The 18,935-nt window shown below is 46.1% G+C and overlaps 1 long non-coding RNA gene across 1 annotated transcript; it reads right to left on the reverse strand.

Moving 5' to 3' along the window:
- Positions 1-561: 561 nt before the first annotated feature.
- LOC125759835 (uncharacterized) lies at positions 562-9,935 on the reverse strand. The gene is made up of 3 exons (XR_007417541.1): positions 9,768-9,935; positions 6,400-6,473; positions 562-626 (listed from the first exon to the last, which is right to left on the reverse strand). It is a non-coding gene; the product is annotated as an uncharacterized LOC125759835 (long non-coding RNA).
- Between the last annotated feature and the right edge of the window lie 9,000 nt (positions 9,936-18,935).

The following is an 18,935-nucleotide window of genomic DNA, read 5'->3' on the forward strand; positions in this document are numbered from 1 at the left end:
CATGGCGCACTCGCGGCCGTTTCGCTAGATTGATATACACGAAAACTGGTATTGTGTGATGTGACTTTATGAAGAACATGAATACAGGTGGTAGCATGAAAACCATGACATCCATGACATGTATGTCATGATTACATGCCACGCTCGTGGTGCATTCGCGTCCGTTTCGCTTGCGTGATATACACCAAAATTGGTGTTACGCGACACGACTGTATGACGAACGTAAGTGAGACGTGTACATGGAAATCATGCATGCAAGTCATGTACGACCTGATTTACATGCCACGCTCATGATCCGCTAGCGGCCGTTTCACTAGATATACACCAAATTGGTATTGCGCGATGTGAGTGTCTTGATGTGAGTGACTTGACCTTGATATCAAAATAATATCTTATCAGCATTTGCTGAGCTTTTGTTTTTCAGAGCCGTTTCTGCATGCAGGAGATTTGTATGGCAGAGTAAACTCGCCTTCGAAGAAAGGTGCCAGTATCCCTTTAACGATGCCGCGGTTCACTAGGCACTTACGTTCTGCAGGTGGTCGCTGGGCGTTCACATGGAGAGGCACTGGCTGTTGTCGCTTGGCTTGTCGATCTTGTCGAGCGGCGGCTGCTCGCTGAGCTTTCACCTCGGAACTTGCCCGGCGTCGACGCTGTCTTGCGCGATCCAGCATTAGCTGACGCTCGCTGCGCTCTTGCTCGGCTGGATCAATATGGAGAGTTTACGAGGAGGCATAGAGTTAGTACAGACCAGAGCAAAGGACCCCATAGGGCCCATGCATTAGAATCTCGACAAGAAGGGCGCCGCCATGCCGCCATTACACTACCGTGCGAGCGTTAGTAGCCCCCGAGACGCATGCTAGACTGAGGGTGGCATCTATTTTTCATCGTAATTAACGAAAGTGACCTCCCATCAATTAGAGCTATAAGTACGTGTCCAGAGAACGCGCAGACGACGGCGCACTACGACTGGCAACTCAGTCAGAAGGCGCGCAATAGGCCGCGCACCTCAAACACGGAGTGGTTATGGTGGCGCCATCTTGCAAAGCTGAATCTAACGCTTTTGTGGGCCGTGAGTCCGGCGCACAGTAATTTGCCTAAATTGCCTTCAGTCGTTCCCAAAACATATTGCAAATGAACAATGAACAACGCCTACAGGCTATTATTTGGTCAATATGACCGTGTTTGATTATATTGCCAGTATTTTAACATTAAATATAGCTGATATTATACCTCTGTAAAAAATTGTAAAGGCAACCCTGACAAAAGTAGGGTAACGGCGATGTTCTTGCGGTCGGCGCTCTTTTCCTCTAGAGTGTGTGCTACATCTATGAGTGGAGGAGCGAGTAGTGGTATATAAAGGTTACGTGCAGTTGCAGTTGCGACATGGCGCGCGCCAATTGGCCGCCGGAGAAGTGCTGGTAGGAAGAGCCATAACGTCACTGGCGAAGCAATGGGGCCCTCTCTTGCGTGACGCCGAAGTCAACCGCATGTCTCCAAAATGATTTTTACGAATTTTCTAGGTAATTATTGCGATTACTTAGGTATTTCTGTTAATTGTATAACTTTAGGCCTTGTTCTTTCATTTGAACCCGGTTTTGACGATGTGCTAGCCTTGTTACGGGCTGTATTGAGTGCTTTATTGTGAGTGTCATCACGCCACTATGATGCATGGATGGACGACAAGCCGGGTCATTAACGTGCTCCGCACTTAAAAGTGGTTTTTAACTTTATCGTATAGGTCAAAGGCTGTGACCTTACAAGTCCCACAAATACATTGCAATAGACTATATTACTTTTGTCCACTCTACATTTATATACGGTGCAGTTCGGAGATCGTGATATCATTTTAAGAGCGGAGCTCTTTAAGCTTTTCGTAGCGGCGGATATTGCGGATTGTAATTATCATGAACATGAAACGGTGCACGTTCGCTTCGTAATTTTTAACTTTTCCTTCACTCCCATAACACACGTGCCCTGGCTCTCTCCGGCGTGGCCTGTATTAACCCCTGATGGTGAGCGTAGAGAACGAGTAGAGAGAGAGAGAGAGAGAGAGCAGGGAAGAAACAGAGAGACAACGAAAGATATAAAGACAGAGAAAATCATGGCGAAAAAATTTCTGATGAGCTCCGGGACGCCACCCGCGTACCCACGATCCAAAGGCGAGCATCCTAACCACTCGGCTATCCAGGCACGCTAGAAGAGCATAGCGTAGACTTGTATAATATAGTATTGCAAGGCGGCGGCAAAGGGAAGTGAGAGTGAGGAGGAAAAGATGAGAGGTAATTATAACTGCTGGGGTTTAACGTCCCAAACACCGTATACGACTGCTTACAACTTTCTTTTAAAAAAATAAAGAATTGATTGCCGGTAATAACTTAGAAGAAAATGTAATTCAATTACTCAGAACGTTACAGTTTCGAAAAACGAATAGATTATTACAAAAAACAAGAACATGCCATTGATTGCAAGTAATCGATTATTTGTACCGCGTACCGTACACCTCTGCTACTGCGGCACAGGCTACATCTGCTAAAAGAACGTCGCTGTAATAACTTTAATGTTGCCCATAAAGCCCCCCATGCGTTTTTCCGCCGGCTAGGTTAAGTAGCGCCAACTCGTCCGCCCCCCTCTCCCTTCACACCGGTTCCCCGCATAGCGGAAGCCTAAGTGCCGCCATGATGTTTCTGCTGCTTTTTTCCGGTTGATGCACGTGCCCCATGCCCCCTGATGCCCGCCCATGCCCTCGCGACGCAGAAACACCGAGCGAAAACTCCCTCGGCGGCAGGCAGTTTACGACGAACCTCAAAACAACAACACTTGCGAAACGGAGAAGCAAATATGAGCTTTCTCGCGTGTGCACATCGTGCGCAGAAACAAGATGAAGAAAAAGCGGAAGGAAGTGGCTCAAGAACTTCCTTCCGGAACTCCGGAACCGGAAGTGGGCGTCGTCGTCGAACAATAGATGGCGGTACTTAAAAAAGCGGCAGTAGACGCGATGGAGGGCTTTAGTTGCCCATACCTCGCGTTGTTTCTTGCCACGCAGCTGCGTTCTTGTCCGCACGGCTCGTGCTGGGAACCGCATCATCGCAGGCGCCACTACTGGACACCGGAAGCAGCAAACCAGTTTCCTTTTTTTCCGTATGTGTCTTCTCTGAAGGCAATTGTAGTGGTTCGTCATTGTGCGACAATGATTCGTGAGTACTGACTGGAAAGAAATCGCAAAACTCGGAATCTTCTAGAGAACTCCTAGAGACACAGGGACAGTATCACAATGAAGGCAGGCTAAAGTTCACGTCTTTTGAAACATGTAATCTATGGGGCCAGAAACACACATTGTGGTGCACGAAAAAATGGAAGGGATGTTAAAGGAGCTCAATGCATTATTGCATTCTTAGTATTTCATGCATATCCCCGTGACTTCTTTCACGCTGCAGTGCTGTCTTATTTCTATCTTTTTTGTCACGTTTTCATATTACAAATTCCTACTTAGGCGCCCTGTAGGCCTTTCTAATGACGCTTTAAAGGGACACTAAAGGCAAATAACAATTTATGTCAGTGAAAGCTCAATGTATGACAACGTCTAAAACTGCAATATTATTAAGCAGTGCCCTACGTACCGAGAATTAAGCTAAATGTATCTAGAGTCTGTATGCTACCTTTAGGTAGCAGAGTTGCGCATAGGTCTGGCTAGCACCACAGCTATGCGGTGAAGACGCACTCCGTTTTTGCAGGCGACATGCCTACCGGGTCACCGATCGGCAAGTCTGGCGTGTCGAAGACGGCTGATTAACTTTACTGTGAATGAGTAGTGTCAATCCAGGTCGCTGCAGCGGCGCGATCGAGAAATACAAGAATTGACCCGAGCGTCAGCTTCTCCGCAACGCATGGTTACTAGCGGCGTTTGGAAGACGGATGCGCAACTCCTACTCTGCTACCTAAAGGTAGCATATACAGTAACTCTAAATGTATCAACGATGAGCGCCACCAGCGGCACATTTTGGAAATGATCCCGATGACGTGAGAGAGTTCGACTGAAATTAATCACTCGTAATCAAACTAGCTGCAATAAAAATAAACCTTCCGTGTACCAAGGGACGTAATAACATGCTGGTTGTTCGTTGTTTGATTCATGGAAAAAAGAACCTCCTTGGCGTTGCCATGAGGAACGGCGCGCGTGGTTCAAAGGTTCTGTTTTCACCGAACCCTCTGACAGAAAGTTCGTCGTAATGCCGCCTGCATGTGATGTTGCCGGATGCCCGAATGGCGCACGCCGCCGGTGCACGCCGCCGCGCAGTAAAGGCGGGAAACGTTGGGCTCGGCAGCAGTGACGTGAGAAACACCGCTTTCAGGCGGGTGATCTGAAGTGCGCTAACGCGATGCGGACCACTAAAATGTGATTTTATTTAAAAATAAGCACTTCCGTCGCACAAGAGTAGCACCACGAGGTTTGTGGACCTTTATTTCGTCAATCAACGTCGACTTAATATTTACCTTAAGTGTCCCTTTACGTATCTGTCAGATCATTGAAAATCGACGACGAGGATACGAAAATTGTGCAGAATCTGTATTTTTTATGTAATCACTATACTCATAACATATGGAATTATTGGAATTGTATGCGGAGTGGTACAGTAAGTTCGGGCAGAAAGAGTCACTCTTGTGCCACCATATTGTACCACAACCACACAAAACGTGAAGTCATGGATGTACATTCCGTATGTACATGTCTGTTCCTACCGATAAAATAGCAACGCTGTCAAACTAGCTCATTCGGAGAACAGAGAGGTGTGATACGTTTCTATGCTATAATACTAACGGAAAAAAACTTCCATCGCTTACCACAGTGGATGACTGTATCGCCGTCCTGGTAGTTCGTAGTGTCCAGCTCTGCATTGCGGCTTCCATCAGAAATTCTACAGACAGATCATTTTGATCAAGTGTGATGAAGCTCCAACGATTATATGGCAATGAAGCTATGGTGGTAAAGACGACCAAGCGCTAAAACCATAAAAAAATTCCCTAGAGTCACGCGTATCCACATCCTCTAAGATGCAGTGGCAACTGAGCATTATTGATGCGAAGTCTCCCCGAACTGTCCGATATGCTTTGACACAAAACACAGAAGAAGCAATTTGCCTTGTAAACGAATTATGCTCCTTGCGAGTATTAACGATCATTATTGCACACTGAACTCGATATGTATCGACATGACCATAAACGCACGCGAGAGTTCGCTTACAATTGGAAACACTCACAGTCTCAACACTGTGGCCCGTGGAAACGGTAAAAAAAAGAGGTCGCTAGTTTCTCCGAATGCGAACATTTCGTGGTGTGGCTCCTTTACCCATTTTCATTGTATCATGTTAGCCCTGCGCCAATCATGCCAACTGCACTACCCAGAGGGAGCTGGAAGGCACCGCATACCAAGGAATTCAACTTTATGGATCACTGTCGCATGCACGCTTTTTAAATTGTAAAAGTTCACATTCACGTGTCTTCAAAGGTTGTGGTGACTGTCGATATACTCCCATTCCCGTAGTATACGCCTAAAGTACGTCACAATAAGGCTATACTCTTTCGAAAGGCTGTACTGCAGTTCCCCATTACCCGACCTGATCGTTTCTCCTATAAATCTCTGTTAAAGCATCTCCTACGAATGCAGGAATACTGCGCCAAAGTGCGCCGCTATTGACGGAAGGATTATCTGCACATGATTTTCATTGCCGACCGCATTTGTATGGTCACTAGAAGCCCATTTCTGCCGTCGTCGTCATGTTCTGCATGAAGTCCAAATTGATAACATGAGCACCGCGTCGTGTGCTCTATCAGCAAGCGAAATCTTGCGAAAGAAAAAAGTGATTCCACTGGAGTGCCTCCCCAACACTAATAAACAAGAAATAGCAGCTCCATTACTGTGGAACCTGAGGAGGTGCGTCGGGCACCCCCGCGATTCCCGTTGCACAGTTATTGTTTGTGCTATTTTTATCGGTGGCTATCATTTTTGTTATTGCAATGTGGGTATTATGGTATCGGTTATGGCTTGTGCGGTAATCTGTAATGTGCGAATAAATGCGGTTATAATAGGGTTGTGTGGTTCCTGCGCGCGGGAAGGAGACTGAGTTGCTCTGGCGCATTTGACGTTCCGCAGCCGCTGCCTTCTCAAGCACCGTGGTTAGATTATTCTGGCACTGTAGACGTTTCACTACGCTTGCTTCACTTTGAGTTTACGATCGGCCCACCTGCGGTGACGAGCCGCAGCGGTCTGAGCCTGACCGATGCGGAATTCACTTGGCGCTTACGTTGTGCAGCTGCTCGCTGGGCGTTCACAAGGAGAGGCACTGGCTGTTGTCGCTTGGCTTGTCGCTCTTGTCGAGCGGCGGCTGCTCGCAGAGATTTCACCTCGGAACTTGCCCGGCGTCGACGCTGTCTCGCGCGATCCAGCATTCGCTGACGCTCGCTGCGCTCTTGCTCGGCTGGATCAATGTGGAGAGTTTAGGTGGAGGCATATAGTTAGCAGAGACACTAGAGAAAAGCTCCCCATGTCGCCCATGCATTACAATCTCCGACGAGAAGGGCGCCGCAATGCCGCCATTACACTACCGTGCGAGTGTTACCTGCCCCTGAGACGCATACTAGACTTGACTTGTACTAGACAGACTTTATCGTAATTAACTAAAATGCGCTCCCATCAGTTAGAGCAACGCGTCGAGAGAACGCGCAGACGACGACGCACTGCGACTCACAATTCAGTCAGAAGGCGCGCACTCGGCCGCGACCTCAAACTCGAGTGGTTATGCTGGAGTCATCTAGCAAAACTGTCTCCAAACGCATTTTCCGGGGCCGTGAGTCTGGCGCACAGTACTTTCCCTAAATAGCCCTCAATCTTTCCCTAAAAATCTTCAAAATGAACGACAACCAATGCCAGCACACTTGTAATGCGTCAAAATGACCGTGTTTGATTTACACTGCCAGTATTACTAACACAAATACCGCTGATCTTAGCCACTCCGTAAATAATTGCAAAGGCAACCCTGGCAAAATTGGGTAATGGCGGTGTTCTTGTGGTCGGCGTTCTTTCGGCCCAGCTTTTCCTCTAGAGTCTGTACTAAACCTATGGGTGGAGGAGCGAGGAGCGGTTTAGTGGTTTATAAAGCTTCCGGTAGTTGAGGCAGTTGCGGTTGTAACCTGAAACGCGCTGAATGGCCGCCTGAGAAGTGCCGGGGGGAGCATCCGTAGCGCACTTGGCGAGGCGGTGGCGCCCTCTCTTGCGCAACGTCGGAGTCAACCGCATGTTTCGGAAAGTTGTCAGCAATTTCTAGATAATTATTCAAATTACTTGGTTATTTCTGTAAATTATATATTATACCTTGTTCATTCATTTGAACCCGGTTTTGACGATTGCTGTCCTTGTTACGGCTGTATTGAGCGCTTTGTTATGAGCGTGATGACGCCACATGAGATGCATGGATGGACGACAAGCCGAGCCATTAAAGTGCTCCGCGCTTAAATGGGTTTTAAACTTTATTGTATAGTTCGAAGCCTGGGAATAGGTCCCTATTTACAGGTCACACAAATACAATAGGGTTAGGCTCTATCACTTTTGTCTACTTTACATGCGGCATATGGTGCAGCTCAGAGGATTGTGACAATTTAGGAGCGGAGCTCTTTAACTTTTCATTGCGGCGGATAGTGCGAACAGTAATTATCATTAACATGAGCGGTACACGCTGCTTCGTCCTTTTCAACTTCTGCTGCACACCCACAACACGTGCCCGGGCTTCTCCGGCGTGGACCTGTATAACCCTGATGGGTTAGGGGAGAAAACTAGTACACAGAGAGAGAGAGAGATAGAAAGACAGTATAAAAGAAAATGGCGAAAAGATTTTGATGCGTCGGCGGAATTCGAACCCGCGTATCGATCCGAAGGCGTGCGTCTAACCTCTCGGCTATCCAGGCACGCTAGCAGAGCATAGCCTGGACTTGTAAGTATACCAGTGTAACAAGTGGCGGGAAAGGGAATTGAGGGTAAAGAGGAGAGATGTGAGGCTAATAATAATTGTTGGGGTTTAACATCCCAAACGCCGTAGAAAAAAAGTAATTCGTTACCGGCAATAAATTACAAGAAATGTAATTGAAAAACCCAGAACGCTACAGTTGCGAAAAAAAGCACACATTATATTACATAAAATTCGGCAGATCCCACACGTTGTGGGAATCGGATTCAGGCGAAGCAGTCAGTGAGTACTACTACGCTGCATTTTATGGCTTCGAGCCAAACGTTAGGAGGTGGAGCGACGTGTTTTTGTAAATGTGGTAGCTCTGTGCGCACCGTGACTTTACCAGGCACGTTGACACCACAGGCGTTTAAGGGTTAACTTATGGCGCGATGTAACGTCATCCCTCACGTTAGAGTACACACGCAACTATTATCGAAACTAAGTGCACTTTATGGTGCAATCATGTGAATGTCGTGCGAGACTTTCGTTAATGTATTACTCGCGGTCTAGGAATGATTGAATATAGCTTGCTGAATCATAGGAAGAATGTAATTTTTATTAGACTGCTATGAAATCGGAGCCAACACTGGCTCCGATTTCATAGCACGTAAATCGTGTATGACGCCTGTATCGTAAGGGTACATATAGTGTTTATTGCTTTCTTGTAAAATTAGAAAGCCTGCACCACAAACACAGTTGACGTTACATCGCCTTACGCCTGCATAGGCTCTTTTCGTGGCTCTGTGGTAGAATCCCTGATTGCCACACAGCATTCTATGGTTAGATTGCTGCTGGGATCCTATTTTTTATTCTTTCCATTCGTCAGGTGAACGCTGCCGATGTTTGTTTTTAACGCACTCGCATTTCAATTACCAATGTCTGTTCCCGCCGTTCCTGGGTAGATATAAAGTTTCAATCACCTGTGGCGCACACCCGTACGCTGTGGCCCATGGTAAACGGGTATGTGCCAGACGTGTCTGGAGGAAAGTGTTCGACGACGTACGCGACAAGATTTTCACGTTATTCATGTCATGGCCAGAGAATCACATTCGTCTAGTCCTCTTACCCTCCCATGCCAATTTTGGTCTACACCAAATTATGGAGGCGACACGAAAGCACGTAGACAGACAGACAGACAGACAGACAGACAGACAGACAGACAGACAGACAGACAGACAGACAGACAGACAGACAGACAGACAGACAGACAGACAGACAGACAGACAGACAGACAAATAAATAATAAATAATAAATAAATAATAAATAAATAATAAATAGATAGATAAATAGATAGATAGATAAATAGATAGATAGATAGATAGATAGATAGATAGAGATAGATAGATAGATAGATAGATAGATAGATAGTAGATAGATAGATAGATAGATAGATAGATAGATATAGATAGATAGATAGATAGATAGATAGATAGATAGATGATAATAGATAATAGATAATAGATAAATAGATAAATAGATAAATAGATAAATAGATAGATAGATAATAGAAGTATAGATAGATAGATAGATAGATAGATAGATAGATAGATAGATAGATAGATAGATAGATAGATAGATAGATAGATAGATAAAAAACGCTCAGAATGCCAAAGGTTCGCTAAGAAGTGCTTCGCAATAAAATCAACAAAATTCCACTGATTGCAAGTAACGATTATTTGTACCGCGTAACGTACACCTCTGCTACTGCGGCACAGGCAAGATCTGCTAAAAGAACAACGCTGTAATAACGCTTTAAATGTTGCCCATACCTCGCGTTGTTTGTCGCCAATGCAGCGGCGTTCTTGTCCGCACGGCTCGTGCTGGGAACCGCATCATCGCAGGCGCCGCTACTGGACACTGGAAGCGGCAAACTGGTTTCCTTTTTGGCCGTTTGCGTCTTCTCTGAATGCAAAGCTGGTGGTTCGTTATTGTGCGATAATGATTCGTGAGGATGACTGGAAAGAAATCGCAAAAGTCGGAATGTTCTAAAAACTGGTTGAGACTAGGGAACACGATCACAATGCAGCTAGGCTGCAGTTGACGTCTTTTGAAACATGTAATCCAGAAAACGCAAATTGTGGTGCAGAAAAAAAAAATGAAAAGGCGTTAAAGGAGCTTGAGCATTATTGCATTATTAGTATCTGATACATATTCCCGTACTTGTTTTAAGTTGCAGTGCTGTCTTATTTCTATCCTTTCGTTTGTCTCGTTTTATATTGCAAATGTTTCCAACCAAGGCGCACCGTAGGCTTTCTAACGACTCTATAAGAATCTGTCCGATCACTGTGAAAATCGACGACAAGGATACGAATATTGTGCGGAATCTATTTTTTCTGTAATCATTATACTCATAACATATGGAATTATTGGAATTCCATGCGGAGTGGTACAGTAAATTCGGGCAGAAAGGGTCGCTGTTGTCCCATCGTATTTTACCACATCCACACAAAGCGTGAATGCATAATGTATGCATCCCGTTTATACGTGCCTGTTCCCACCAATAAAATAATAGCGCTGTCAAATTATCTCCTCCGGTGCACAGAGAGGAGATATTTTTCTATGCTATAATATTAACGGAAGACCTTTCATCACTTACCGTAGTGGACAGCCGTGCCGCCGTCCTGGTAGTTCGTAGTGTTCTGGTCTCCATTGCCCTTCCCTCAGAAATCCTACAGACAGAGATCATTTTCATCTTGGGTTATGAATCAACGATAATACGGCCACCAAACTATGGTAGTAAAGACGACAAAGTGCTGACGCCTTAAAAATACTTTACTGCAGTCAAGCGCATCCAAATCCTCTCAAATGCAGTGGCAATTGAGACTCATTTATGCCACAATATCGCCGCACTGCCCGAAGTGCTTTGACACAAAAGACAGAAGTTATTTGCCGTGGTAACGAGTGAAGTTTTTTTTAAGGGTATTAACGACCAGTATTGCACACTGAACACGTTATCTTTCGACGTAACTAAAGAAAACGTGGAGTTCGCTTACGATTGGAAACACTCGCAGCCTCAAAACAGTGGTCGTGGAAACATTGGAATGAAAGAGGTCGCCATTTCTACGAGTACGAAACTCTCGTCGTGTGGCTCCCTCTCGTGGGTGGCTGCTCTACCCATTTTTATGTATCGCGTCAGCCTTGCGTAGTTCATGCAACTACACCACTGAGGGAGCACGAAAGCATCGCACCCTAAAGATTCAACTTAATGAATCACCGTCGCAAGCACGCTCTTCCAATCATCAAAGCTCACATTCACGTTAGTTCAAATTGTGGTGACTGTCAATATGCTCCCATTCCCGTAGTATATGCCTAAAGTGCGTCACAATAAGGCAATACCATTTCGTAGGGCTCTACTGCAGTTCATTATTACCGACCTGATCTTTTCTCTCTAAATCACGGTGTAAGAATATTCAGGTGTTGACACCGCGCGCGCCTAAGCGGCCAGTAAATGTTCGGTCGTCGGTCCGTTGAGCAGTGCGCCATCTAATGGCTTGAGGCGGAGAGCGCCCGCGAGTAGCCGAATCACGGTGGTGCTGCGTCATCGCCGACGCTCTCGCCGTTCCCTCTCCTGTTGCTCTCTCGATTTCGCCCCTCGACGCCGCTTGGCGGATGCACATTATCCAGCAAAATGGCACAGAAAAATGCACGTTATCAGCAGCATGCGCGTTGCTATGGAGACGACTGCCCCGCTTTTCGTAGCGCCCTCTGCAAGTCATCTGATAAGAACCCGAACATTATCTGGACGCGCGTGGATTGCGGTTTCCCATGCGTTGGGGGAAGAGTGTCATCACCTGAGTATATTCTTACACCGTGCTCTAATGTATGTTAAAGCAATCTATGCGAATGCAGAAATACTGCGCTAAATACGCCACCATCGAAAGAAGGATTATCTGAACGCGATTTTCATTGCGACAGCAATTGTACGGTCACTAGACGGCCATTCTGCCATCGTCATGTTTTATATAAATACCAAATTGATAACATGAACCCCACGTCGTGTGATCTATATTCAGCGAAATCTTGCGAAGGCTGCAGAGGGGCGCGGCCCAAAGAGAGGCAAAGCACGTCGGCCAGCTCCGTCAGGCGAAGAGGAGGAAGGGTTGCCGGTGAGGGGCAGAAAATGCGAACTTTGAACAAAAAAGGTGACAGCGCACGCGAGCGCGACCGCAACTTCCAGTGACATCAGAAAATGGCTGGTATGCTGTGCTTTCACCGATTACTTCGCGTTGAGGGGACAAACAGCACGAAAACCGCTTCGTTAGATCGAGCCGCTGTATTCCCTTACGCCAGTGTTTTGTATAGTTGCGCGTCGTTGGATCCTAGAGTAGTTAGCTGCTATCATTTGTTCCTGTAAAATTCCAATTTGTTGTCATCGCATTCATGGCTTCGCCCATGCCGTGAAACGGTGACTTTCGCGTTCCTGCATATTTGTAATTCCTTACATATTACTACAGCGCAACACGTTGGGAGAAGCAGGCGATGTCGCAGCATTTTGGGACACTGGCCACGTCAAGCACAATTAGCGACAGTAAGCGTTCCGGTCAGTTTTTGTGAAGACCTTAATGAATTGAACTATTTTAAAATGATCCTTACTTCATGTCGGTTTACCAGCAGTACCACCATGTCCTCGCCGCTCGTACTCGGGAATGCCTCTTCGACGTTGCTGGACTTCGGAAGCTGTACGCCGGTGCTCCCATTTTCAGTGTTGTCTATATTTCGCGAAGGACAAGGTATTCGGCTGTTAGTGACAATATTTCGTGAGGCACGGTACAGATTCTATGCCTACGAAAAATGAGCACCTGTTGTCTTTCATGACTTCGTCATAGTGTTGATTTTTTCTTCAACATAGTGAAGCGTTTCGTCGACGCTGCTATGCATAATGCTAGCTCTTCGTAACTCTCACCACGCTTTTAGGTGTCGCTTCTGTGAAACTGGTTATTCGATGTGAGCCGCAGGTTCGTTAACGGCGGCGGTGTTTGCAGTTTGGGCAACGCTAGAGGCCCGTGTACTCTGCAGTGTACATGTCGTCTTCCGGCATGTACGCTGCATCGCTGTTTTCGAATCATTCTCGAGGTCTTTTATTTATGAATGAGCAACAACGGTGGTTCAACGGGTCAGCTACGACCGAAAAGTTTCGCATAAAGAACGCTTTCAGAGCGAGTTGCACTACAGTGTTGACTATATCAGCCGATATACAATGCTGCACATACTGTCAGAGGGAAGTAGGACGAGGCAGGGCAGCTCGATTATGGTTCATCCAAGGTGCCACCAGCAGTCTCACTGGAAGAAAATTTATTGTTGTCAGGATATGTACCACCAGCGATGCGAAGGCTACGACAACATTTTTATGTTGAAATGTGACGATATTAGTACGGATGCGGAGCTTTGAGATGGATCGCATGTACCAGAATCATGACGGAGGTAACGGTCGTCGTGCAGGTAGTACTATACATTGCAGCAGCCATTCATTTAGTTCCTTAACACGAGTTGTGTCCCATGAACGATAGTCGACACGAGTCATTACACGACTACAAAAACTAGCGAGCGACAGCACTGGCGTGATGGAGCACTCGCAAGCTAGAGTGACAGTTCTCTTAATAAAGCAAACATGTCCTTAGAGACTGGCCCCTTAAAGGGACTGACAATCAATTTTAGGGCGCCTGTTTTCTTGAGCGCATTGGAAGGCTAACTGGCCGAGTCTAGCCACGGAATGGTAACGTGGAAAACGCCGTGAAACATTTTTAATCAGAATTTATCTGCGGCGAATATGAAGTCTTATACACGCTTGACCACACCTTGACCACACCACGAGAGGATGCGCTGCTGGTCACGCCCAGCAGCGCATCCTCTCGGGAGCAGGCAGGCGTTGTGCCCCTTTAGGTGGCAGTTGTCAGCCTGTTCCATCCGTATTCCCTGCGTCCTTATGTGTTTTGTGCATCCATACCAAATAACAACAACAACAACAACAACACACAACAACAACACAACAACAACAACAACAATAACAATAACAATAACAATAACAATAATAATACAAATAAATAATAATAATAATAATAATAATAATAATAATAATAATATAATAATAATAATAATAATAATAATAATAATATAATAATAATAATAATAATAATAATAATAGAGACCTGGGTGCAGCGACAGAGGGGTCACGCCGGGCGGTATAAATTTAATAATATTGCTTTCTTCTTCAGTGCGAGCTTTTTCTCTTGAGATACTATTGCGGAGCATGAGAGCGGGCACTTAGCAGTAAGCAGCACTAGCACTAGTAAAGTTTGGTATAAATACTGAAATATACAGCGGTTTATATGCTGTTCTAGATAATACGGGTCTCCAATGTGCCATATATTATACGTACTCATGTTAGCTATAACCAGAATGACACGTGTTGAGAAGGTATTCTTCGAAGTATAAATACAGGGGTGTCCTATGATAACCGGTTTATCCGATTTTTCTAAAGGCTTAACATTGCACAAAACAAGTGTATTTCCGAAAATGTAATTATTAAGACCTGATTAAGGGCGCAAGTGGTTTGTTGGCATGTGACATATCTTAGCATTCAGGGTAAGGCTGCATTTCCAACTGAAAGACTTCACGTAAACAACACAGTGCTTTTGCATTGAAATGACAAATCATGCAGGATACAATGACGTGCACATTGAGCACATCATCATACGACTGCATTCAATAGAAATATTCAATAGACACTCACCCACTCTGCTGCTGATTTGTTGCACTGATTGCACCCGGTGCTGTGTCATGGCTGCCCCCTGGCGTCGTAGGCATTGGTCCTTCTTCTGGTGTTACTATCACCCATATTTGCAGGTCGTCACTGGACATGACAGAAACACGTGATGGAAAATTAAAGACCTAGCTAATTTCAATTGTACTTTCGCCACATAAAAGATTCTTTCGCTCACCCGAGATTATTTGAGCAGTCACGGCCGGTATTGTCTTGAATATTACTACAAGCTGACATATTAGCAGAATACAAGCTACAAGCTCAGATTAAAAGGTAAAGCACAACACGACAGCTGACAGCAGTCAATTAACTGAACCATTTCCCAAGGCACCTGTGAGAAAATGTTTTTTTCGTGTATTTCACAGATAATAAAATAATAAATATGCATTATGTACCTGCTGTATGCTTTCCGTATTTTATTTGCTTTAATGACACATTCAGCATTCTCGTGAAACACGATAACGCACTTACATTATAGCACGGAACAGCAGCAGCACTCAAATTTCCCATGTGGGCTAAAACACCTGGTGACGAAGTAACAATATTTTTCGTAAGCGCATTTTGTCATTGGTCAGTAATGATATGTCGAGCATCAGAATTGACTGAAATATTCTCCTACCAAAATTATTAGCGTAACGAGAAACATTTCGATGATGGGTTGGTGGCACCCTCCCTCGGCCTAGCGGTGAAGGTCGGCGGCGTTTCGCTTGGAACTGCGTGACCACGGATGGACCCCATTCGCCTTCGGTCTTAAAGTGCATTGCACTGAAAGCTTGATGAAACTACATCGTCGAAAGGGGGTACAGACTCCTCTAGAAGTGTCGCGATACTCCGCGGCGGCACCTCCCACCTTTCGTCTCGTGACTTAGAGTTGCGCTAGCGCTCTTATCAGCGGTTGCCCTTTGGATTCGCTATAGAACGGAAGCGTCCCATAGCGAATCAGAGGAAGAAGAGCGGTAATAGAAGGAGTGCCAACGCGCACAGAAGTGTGAATAGGCGCGAAAATGGCGCCAAGCCGCAGCCGCTGTGTCCATCTCCACATTAGTGGATGTGCTCCGGATTTTTTCTCTAAATGTTCTTGCACTTTCACTCGCTTCGCGTTCTGTTGCTGCTCGCTACCGGTTGACTAGTGCTGACCTCCTTGTTCGCTATTTCCTTCATATACAATGCGCCGACTAGAGGGGTGCATTCGGCGTTGCTTTGCGGGAGAGTCGACTGGCATAAAGTTAGAAAACAGAGAAATGAGCCACGCAAATGCGATTACTTTCGTGGCTGAAGTCACTTTTACATAAAGCGTGTCAGGCAAGAAGCAATCATCGTCTCGTTGGATGTTGCCGCGATCACTTGTCATCCTTATCGCTCTGCTTGTGATGCACGTAACTAGTGTGTATCTGCGCTCCATCATGAACGCGTGATCCGTCAACTTCGTGCCGCCTTTTTATCGAGAACCGCCCCTTGCCGTTAAAGTCAGTACAGGGTAGTTCTTCCCCCTCCGTACGGCTGTTCACTTGTTTCTTTCGGGCGCAGGTCAGCCAACTGAAATAAAGCATTGTTGCGGCTTGCTCCTGATCCTGTCGTGCACGTCCCTTCATCGTCGCGGCTGCGTGACAATATCGTATTGGCCGCAAAAAACAGTCCTTTGTCACTGATTAACCATCAAGTCGTCGTGGCAGTGGCTTCTATCCCAATTGCAACCCGCCGCGGTTTGTCAAGTGGTTACGGCGCTTGACTACTGATCTGCAGGATGCGGCATCGAATCTCGGCCATGGACGCATCATTCTATAGAGGCGAAATACTAGACGCCCCTGTACTTTGATATTGGAGCGCCTAGAAGAACCCCAGGCGGCAGCATTTCCCGAGCGCTCCGCCACGGCGGTTATCATCATATCGTGGTTTTGGGCGTCAAACCTCAGCAATTATTGTTAGTATCTATTCGAATCGGACAATAGCCATCGCAGAGAGTAATCTTCTCGGAATATGCCAGAATGTTTCCAAATGCAGTCCATCTCAATGTCAGTGCAAGCACTTGTTGTTTATAATAAATTTGCATGTTCCACACGAGAGGGTCTTCGCATACGCAGTGCCAGCGCTGTGACGGCGTCAAGAGGCGAAATAACGTAATTAGGCATGCCCCTGCTGATTTTACAATTCTTATCCCCACTTTCAAATCGTAATTCGTAGCACACCAGCACTGCTCGCGTTGCCGTGTATCCCTACAAATTGACCAATAACAATGCACAGTGTTTTGTGCATTGAGGACGTTGCTTAAGGGTAAGTAACGCCTCCTCTTCATAAAGAACAATGCGACAAGTACGTAGCGCTTACGTCAGCGTAATCTTAAAGTGTGCCTCGATAAACTACTGCAGCTACGTATAAAAGCACAACCGCTAATATAGGATTCAAGGAAAGCTAATACGGGAAATTAAACGTGAAAAATGTTGGGGCGCAGGAGTCGTTACCATCGAGTGTAGCAGTCAGAGTGCATTCACACTCATCCGAGCCACTCAATCTACAGCAGTGAAAGAGGAGTCCTTCTGCAGAATCCCAGTACTGGCAACAACGTTCTTACCAAGTCGGCATAAGCTTCTTGACGCACAACAGCATGTGGTGTGTAAGCTTCGTACGGTGATCACAGTGCGCAGTCAGGCATCCTGTTACTCCCATTCCTTCTTTTGCAAACACCAATCACATTATTTTCAGTAGAGCATCTGCAGCCACACCGGTGTAAGGCACTTAAGCCTCCAGAGACGGAAAACCTGTGTTATAGATTCCTCTGAACTCGGTGAAACAAAAGAAAGAGCATATGCCATTTAGAGATTTGGCATGTTGTAGGGTGTACTCGAGCTTACATTGGTGTAGCCGGGGGAGGGGGGCACACTGGGTCCGTGCCCCCGCCCCCCTGGCTACGCCACTGTAAGCTCGAGTACACCCTACAACATGCCAATCTCTGAAAGCATATGCACCCCCCCCCCCCAGATTTCTCGATCACATTTGCCTGCCCGACCGCCACTTTCAGATCAAGGAGGTGCCCCCCACCCGAAAAAAAGTTTCTTCGGCTACGCCCCTGCGAGCTTAATATTCAAATGCCCAATATTCTGCAGAAGCTCACCTGACATTCTCTTGAGACGCGCCCGCCTGATTTGGTTTCCGGATGTACTTGTAGCTGCCACAGCAATCTGTGAATAACGTGGGAGTTGTTCGTCAACGGCCATGTCCGTTTGGTCTACGTGCGCACTTTGCAGAAACGTAGCACAGTGGCAAGCCGTGGACGGACCGTCAACTGGAGCACCAGTGTAGCGTGCACCCTGTGCCAAAACTAACGAACGGCGGTCGAGAGACGTGACACGGCGCATGCCGCATCCTTGCGCGCTCAATGCGCGAGGAAAATTGCCGCATTATGTTCTCTCTCTCATCGTTTACCACAATCCAGACCTGCCAATATGCTCTTATCACGCATAATCATATTTCCGCTTTTGTTAAATGTCAAATGGTGGCTAAACGCTTCTCGCGAACTCGCACAATCGCCGAGTCTTGAATGAATATTATTTTTCGCAAAACGGCCACTTCCGCCAATATTCCAGGTGGCGTAGTTGCAAGATTGCTATTCACTTTTCAATTTTCTCTTTTTTAGGACTCTAAAATTCAACATCACGCTTCATATTTGAGCGACCATTAACCAAAGGATCGCTGTACTGTCATAAGTATAGCGGGCTGTTTGGAAGAATATTTGGACACTAATTCTCTAAAAAATTTTCGCATTCCCCGGGAAATCTTTTTTCGGCTCACAACAACAATTTTACCGTGGCTAGCTTGCGACATGGGTCCTTGCCCACTCTAATTAAGATAGATATGTCACGCCCACAGCGAGCGCTCGCCGTTCGTGTCCTGGAAGTTAGCGGGCTGCCTGATGCAATGCAGAAAATGCACGCGGGGTAGATTACAGTCATTAGGCGAAAGCCCTTCATACCTCATCAAACGCGAAAATTGACCGTTGGCAGCGTACTCAACACGAGTGGGTGGGCAAGAAAGCGTCATGTGATGGTGTGGACTGTATGATGTCATCATGACACCACAAACAGTTGAATCTGTTACGTAAATATAAAACGTCGCATTATGACGTCATCACTTACGTCGTCGATTACTCCGAACCAAAGAGTTCCTTGCAATATTTACTAGA

Source organism: Rhipicephalus sanguineus, chromosome 9 (assembly GCF_013339695.2).
Source record: "Rhipicephalus sanguineus isolate Rsan-2018 chromosome 9, BIME_Rsan_1.4, whole genome shotgun sequence".
Taxonomy (NCBI): Eukaryota; Metazoa; Arthropoda; class Arachnida; order Ixodida; family Ixodidae; genus Rhipicephalus; species Rhipicephalus sanguineus.